This window comes from Lactuca virosa, chromosome 6 (genome assembly GCF_052849685.1).
Source record: "Lactuca virosa cultivar CGN04683 chromosome 6, Lactuca_virosa_CGN04683_v6, whole genome shotgun sequence".
In the NCBI taxonomy this organism is placed as follows: domain Eukaryota; kingdom Viridiplantae; phylum Streptophyta; class Magnoliopsida; order Asterales; family Asteraceae; genus Lactuca; species Lactuca virosa.
Window position 1 is genome coordinate 39,661,995 of NC_136431.1, and position 6,912 is coordinate 39,668,906.

Sequence of the window (6,912 nt, forward strand, 5' to 3'; positions counted from 1 at the left end):
AGGGCACATTCTATCCATGCTCAAGGACATACCTTTCGCCTGGAAAGAGTATGAAGAAGCTTTCAAGCACATTGATGAGTTCAAAGACATTGCAAACTACCTTCATGTTCCCAATGTGCCAAACGAATCTATGTTATTAAGGATGCTTTCGGTGACTTTTACCGGTGAAGCCAAGATTTGGTTATAGTCTCTAGCACCCGGATCCATTACTACATGGGCAACTCTTCTTGATGCTTTGATTGAGAAATTTAGTCCACCTTCCACGATTTCAAAGTGACAGAAAAAGATTGATAATTTTTAACTAGAGGTTGGAGAAGCATTGTATGAAGCATGGGAGAGGTACAAGGGCTTGCTTAGAAGTTTCCCTCAACATGATCTTAATGTTCTACGAGAAGTTTCCATCTTCTATGATGAAGTGAATGTCACAACTAGACAATTTCTTGACTCGCAAGGGAGAATGAAGAATAAGGAGCCAACAAGTATCAAAGAGTTGATTGAAGAATTTGCAAATCACTCACGTGAGTACCACAACCCATGAGATGATGTTACTAGAGGAAAAGGAGGTGGAGGGAATGAGAACTTTGCGGAAATCATAGCTAAACTCGATACTATGGATAGGCGAATGACAAAATTAGATCAATACCTTCATGCGATAAGAGTTGGTTGTGATAATTATAGTGGTCCATATTTAACTAAGGATTGTGACTTGGATGAAAATAGGAATAAGAAGGCACAAGTATTCTACTCAAGTGGTGACAAGTATGATGAAGATTAGAGGAAGCCCAATAGTTTCCATATGAAGAGTGAAAAAAGCAAAAAGATGAGAAGTATAGACAAACTGATAGAGGCCTCTATCAAAAAGAGCAACTACCACCCGAAAAGAAGATGGATTTTGAGTCAGTACTTCATAGATTTATGGAAGCATCTGAAAAGAGACATGATACTACTGATGGTAATGTGAGAAATCATCAAGATTCCATCAATAATATAGAGACTCAACTCAGGCAACTTACTACACTTGTCAATGAAAGATTACCACTTAAAACTCAAGACTTAAAGTCAAAACTTCATGTAATGGCGATGTACACCAAAAAAGAGGTTCATTCTGAGCCAATAATGACATATGAAGTAGCTACAATATAGTCAAAGTCATGTTTGGAACAGGAGAATCCCAATGCAAAAAGTTCAAAAAGTGAAGTGCACTCTGATGCTTCACCACTCGTGGTGATATCACCACGTCGTGGTCTCGAGTGGATGAATTTTTTTTCTTCTTTATTCATTTAAGCCTCCTTTTCCATTCCCATCTCAAGAAATCAAACATTCTCTGGAGCCCGAAGAAAGGAAAATTATGGAACAAGTGCTCCCACTCTCGATTAACGCCCCATTCCTCAAATCAATGGCTAAACTTCTAAACTTTGCAAAGATGTTATGACTAATAGAAAGGAGTTGTAAAAGGCCACAACATAGTTCTTAATGAGTTGTGTTCAGTCGCGATTATCAAAGGATTACCGATCAAGATGGGAGATCCAGGTCAACTCACATTGCCTTGATAATTTGGTAACTCCACTTATATTAATGCTTTAGCCGATTCGGTGGCAAGAATTAACCTCATGCCACACTCTTTCTACCAAAATCACGGATTACCAAAGCTCCAACACACAAGGATGACCATTCGATAGGCAGATCACTCGGCCACATATCCTCGAGGAATCATTAAAGACTTACTAGTGAAAGTGGGAAAATTATTTTTTCCAATCAACTTAGTGGTTCTCGACATGAAGGAAGATGAAGGCCTTCCAGTTATTTTAGGAAGACCATTTTTAAGTACCGCAAGAGCATTAGTTGTTATCCACGACTAAAAGCTCATACTTCGTGTGGAAGATGAAGCAAATACCTTTGAGATGAGTCCAAAAGTGAATCATGAAAAACCAAAAGATGAAGTGTCAAAGGCAGATGATATGGAAGAAGATCTTGGTGAGCTTGTTGAAATAGAGAATATGATGGAAGAGGAATTGAAGGTTTGGGAGGAGCCTCATGATAAACAAGTCAAATGTTCGAAACCAAGAGCATTAATTCCCATGACATTTGAAGTGATCGCTTTTACTACACCTAAGGTTCTAGAAGAATAGAATATTGATAAAGTAGAAGAAGATTTGTATGAGGAAGTGGAGATAATTGGTGAAGGCATGGGTGAGGACTTAGACGTGCCAACTATGGTCAAGATGGAGGTAAACAAGGAAGGTCCTAAGGAAGATGGTAAGAAGATGAACAAGGAAAAGAAGTAAGGAAAAGGGGTAAAACCCTAACATAAGGAAAGTGCCAATAAAAAGAAGAAGGAGAAATCAAAAAAGGAATGCAATACAAGGGTTCAAGCTTACAAGCGAAAATGTGAGGAGAAAAAGAAGAAAAGGGAGATACCACTCCCAACCGCAACAACGTAGAGTAAGAAGGAGTCCGACTCATGACTCCTAAAAAAGAAGCGTTTTTCGAGAGGCAACCAATTTTTAGATTTTGCATTTTCTTTTCCTTTGATTTCTTTTCGTCTTTAGTTTGGTTTTAGTTTTTACTTTTAGCTTAACTAATTGATTATATGTTTCTATAGTTTTCTAAATTTATTTCGTAGTGAAAATTAAAGATACTTGAAGCGGTGAAGGGGCTTAATGGATAACAAGTTGTGCTATTTTTTAATATCATCATTGGAGATCATGTTTTTGAATAAGTGTGGGGTTCCCACATAATGAGGAGAAAAGAATTGTGATGAATATTTACTAGGAGAGAAGATTGGGAATGGTCCTACGTATTTCGAAGAGTAGATGCATTACATTGGTTCTTAAAGGATTCTCTAAGAAGACACCACGAAGTGACCATCATCACCAATTCGTGGCAATTTATTTTATCGCGACAACATCTGACTAAACCACGATATGTCATACTTAGATCACGTCGTGGAAATTTTAAAATCCGCGACTAATACGACTTTGAGCACTATACCACGTTGTGGCGTTGCTTTCGCACGACGTAGCAGCAGTTCAACATATTTTTCAAGATTGGTTCTTTGATTTATTTCAAGCTGGCACATTTGCATTCACATGAGAAGAGTCCTAAAGTACTATTTCCAGCCATTATACGATAAGTCCAAGCTTTCCACACACTTTCAGAATTCGATCTCGCCACTACTACCCAAAGGAAGTCAGTTCCAATTCTTCCTTTTTACTTATATATTCTTTAATTGTTTAAGTATGCAATGGGGACATTGCATCATTTAAGTGTGAGGTAGGGGATTGAATCTAGGAAAGCAAGCATTCTAAAAAAATAAAATAAAATAAAATAAAATTGAAGAATGACTAGGATTCTAAAAAATTATAAGCAAGATTTGAAACAATAATCTAAAATTGAATCTAGTTAAAAAAATTGTTATGTTGAGATTTAGGCTGCTAGCGTTGTGTGGGATGATCCAATGCGTGTTTCAACGTTTATTTGAGCCAACATATGTTATAGTTATTTAAGGCTTCCATATCCTAGTGAAATCATGGAACAAAAATACGATCTTGCTTAGTTTGAGGGCTACAATATATTTGGCATCGTGTACCTGAAATGAATCTAAGAGAGCTTATGTATCATTGTACATAAGACTAACACACTAACCAATAAGGGTTGAAGTTATGTTTCCTTGCTCAAGCATATGAATTTCTAGGATGTTTAGTTTTTGAGTAAAAAAAAGTGAGAAAAGAAAAAAAATTAAAAAAAATTGTGAAAAAGAAAAAGAAAAGAAAAAAAAAGAGAAAAAGTTGAAAAGAAAAAACCAAGTTGCAAAAGTTTCGGAAATAAGAGTCTACAAAGCTATGAAGATCAAGAAATATCATGAAGAAAATCTCAAATTTATCGAAGACTCAAAAATAAGGCAAAATTTGCCAAGTTATTATAGGTTATTTTTTTCATATGTATGCTTGGGCGATTAACCAAACATACCTTGAGGTTAAGAAAGTTTTATGGGGATAGATTTTGAGGGATGCATAAAATGAGTGTTGTTCAAAAGAAGTGGAAAATTGTTTATGAAGATTATGAGTATTAAGGATTGAGAATTTCTTAGGAAAAATATAGACACAAATACATGCATTTCGGTCTTGGAGTAATGGAGAGGCCCAAAATGGATTGTCTAGTGCGGCGTTGGTAGCTAAAATCATGATATGATGATTATAAAATCAGTTTTGCTTGGGGGGCCAACAAAAGTCAAGTGTGGGGTATTTTGATATGTTCATAATTAACTACATACTTAATGCATATTTCTAATACTTTTAGCTACAATTATGATTATTAAGGAAAAAAAGATACTTATTATGTTTACAAATATGTGTTGTAGTGGCGGAGACTTGTTCGGGACAAAAATGAAGCATATGAGGAGCTGGAAGCAGGAAACAGGAGCAAAAATAAAAGAAGAAGAAATAAGTTCTAAAGAACATGACGCGGAAAATGGAAAAATCGCGACCATCAGGTTGACTAGGCAGACACGGGTTTTACTCAAGGACCACGTCATTGTGGTGGTCAACCACGATGTGGTGGTCAGATTTCTACAATTATAAAAACCTGGACATTATGTCGAAATCAAAGGAGATACATTTGGTTTTATGAGTTTAATTGCGACTAATAACCCATAGAAACCCAAAAGAAGATCGAAATTCTAGAGAAGCTCAAGTATTGAAGAAGATTTAGAAGAATTCAACATTGATCTAGTTCGTTTGCTTATTATAATCACGTATAGCTTATGTTACATAAGATATAATGTGCTTTTCTGTTACAATGAGAGGCTAAGCACCTATAACTTCTGATTGGTGAAGATGAACTTGATCCATATGTGTTGATTTCGATGTTGGATGATTATATTTGATATTAATTTTGTTTGATATTTATAAACCCTAGCATGTTTAGTTTTAGCTTATATTGCTTATAAATCAGATTTTGTGAGTTAATTGATCATATTAACAGGATGAATCTATCTCCTAATTATTTATGATCATTAAATAGTTAAAGCTAGTATTAATCACATATTAGTTTAAGTAATTAAATCTAGTAACTTTAACTATGTTGGAGATCGTAATTAGTCTTACATGGTGCTTGGTTGCTTGAATTGAGCACAGGAGAGTAACTAATATCATTCATAGTCCAATTTTGCTATTATCAATTTGGTTTTTAACTTATGCATGATCATTGCTTTGTCATTCATATATTGGTAATCATTATAATCTATCCATTAGAAATCAACCACAGGAGAAAGTTAAATCGGATCTAGGTAGAAGTATTCTTTTAACTCTTACGGTTACTTTGTTTTTGTTACTTGCTTACTTGTTAGGTAATATTAAGTTATTCTTATCTTGAAAATTTAGTAAAAACCCCCCAAATCATAGTTTTTCATAATTTAATTAAAAGTAGTTAATTTATTTAATTGAATTATGTTCCTTATGATCAACACCCGACTTACCTGAGCTATACTATAATTTGACTAGGTACACTGCCTATAGGTGCATAGTTAGTAAGAGTTTGTTAGGTTATAAATTGATGACTAGTAGGTACTTTTGTGAACATCAATAGCTACGAATGGATATAAAGCACGTCGAAAATGGAGCTCGTATGAAGAAGATACAAAGTTTTAAAAATATATAAAAATTCGTGTGAGGACACGTGTCACCATCGACACGACTCCATGTCATCAACCTTAACTATGTGCATCGCGCACACCAGACCATGTGTGCGGAGCGCATCCCGAATCAGCCTATAAATACCTCTCAAACTTACACCGTTTCATTACATTCAACCCTTTCGTCTCTCTGAATTCCTCTAAATTTTGGAGCTCGAGTTTCTCTAGTTATTAGGGTATATTAGTAAGACTTTGAGGTATCTAGTAGCTCGATAAATAGAAACTATCATGTCGAAGTTCTGCCAGCACAAATTCTGGTTTTCGCTAAGATCCATGTAAGTTAAGTTATGCTTTTAGTGTAACTTATATTTATATTCATAGTCGTTTTTATTGATAAATAAATAAGATTTATTAGTAATTCTAGTTATACTGTTGATTGATCTACTTACGGGAGAAGTGTCTAGAATGGTCAAGTTGGATTGGTTGTTGGATTTTAGAAAGGCTATACACCAAAATGATCATGCCTCCCAACTATCCTACATGGCTAATACTTATTTAATATAACTCTCTGTATTAATTGGGATTTGTGATGGATTTAGCTTTCATCATTAGATTATCGTACGAAATGATAAGCTATAGTATTCTAGGTTAATATCTGTTAGACGCATTACCCGTTACATTGGATGGATATATGTCAATTGTAGGATTAATTGTCTAGGTGAGTTATCGCACTATACTATATGCTATAATATATATCCATGTATGTTTGGATACAGAACAAGTAGAGTAGTGCTAGTAGTATAATCTTTATGTGCTTAAGTGTGAACTGGTTAAGTAGAAAGTATCAACGTGCATGTATTAGTAGAAGCTAAAGCGCAGTCTCTATATGCGTAATTGTTGTCATATTAGACCTAGGTAAGGGTTGATGGTGGAACGGTTAAAGAGGCTGGGAACCTACATTCCCACGTATTCCAAGATATACATATTATTTGTTGATCGTGATTTATTATTTGTATGCATGTATATGTATTGTGGTATATGGTGTTTTTTTGGAAACTCACAAAGCCTCGTGCTTACCCAGTAAAATAAAAATGTTTCAGCTGCTTTAGTGCTCTGTGAGAAGAGCAAGATTTGACTATACACACGTGCACTCGCGACATGTTTCCACACAATGTAGTCATACTCTAATATATTTTAATAAATAAAAGTGAAAAATTTTCCTTGAAAATTAGGATGTTACACCATCATAGGAAAATGAGCAGTACCTCCAAAAATTTGCA

At 34.9% G+C, this 6,912-nt stretch overlaps 1 non-coding gene across 1 annotated transcript; it reads right to left on the reverse strand.

The window, feature by feature from the left end:
• Positions 1–272: 272 nt before the first annotated feature.
• Positions 273–378, reverse strand: LOC145123061 (small nucleolar RNA R71). The gene has a single exon (XR_013714941.1). It is a non-coding gene; the product is annotated as a small nucleolar RNA R71 (small nucleolar RNA).
• Positions 379–6,912: the final 6,534 nt, after the last annotated feature.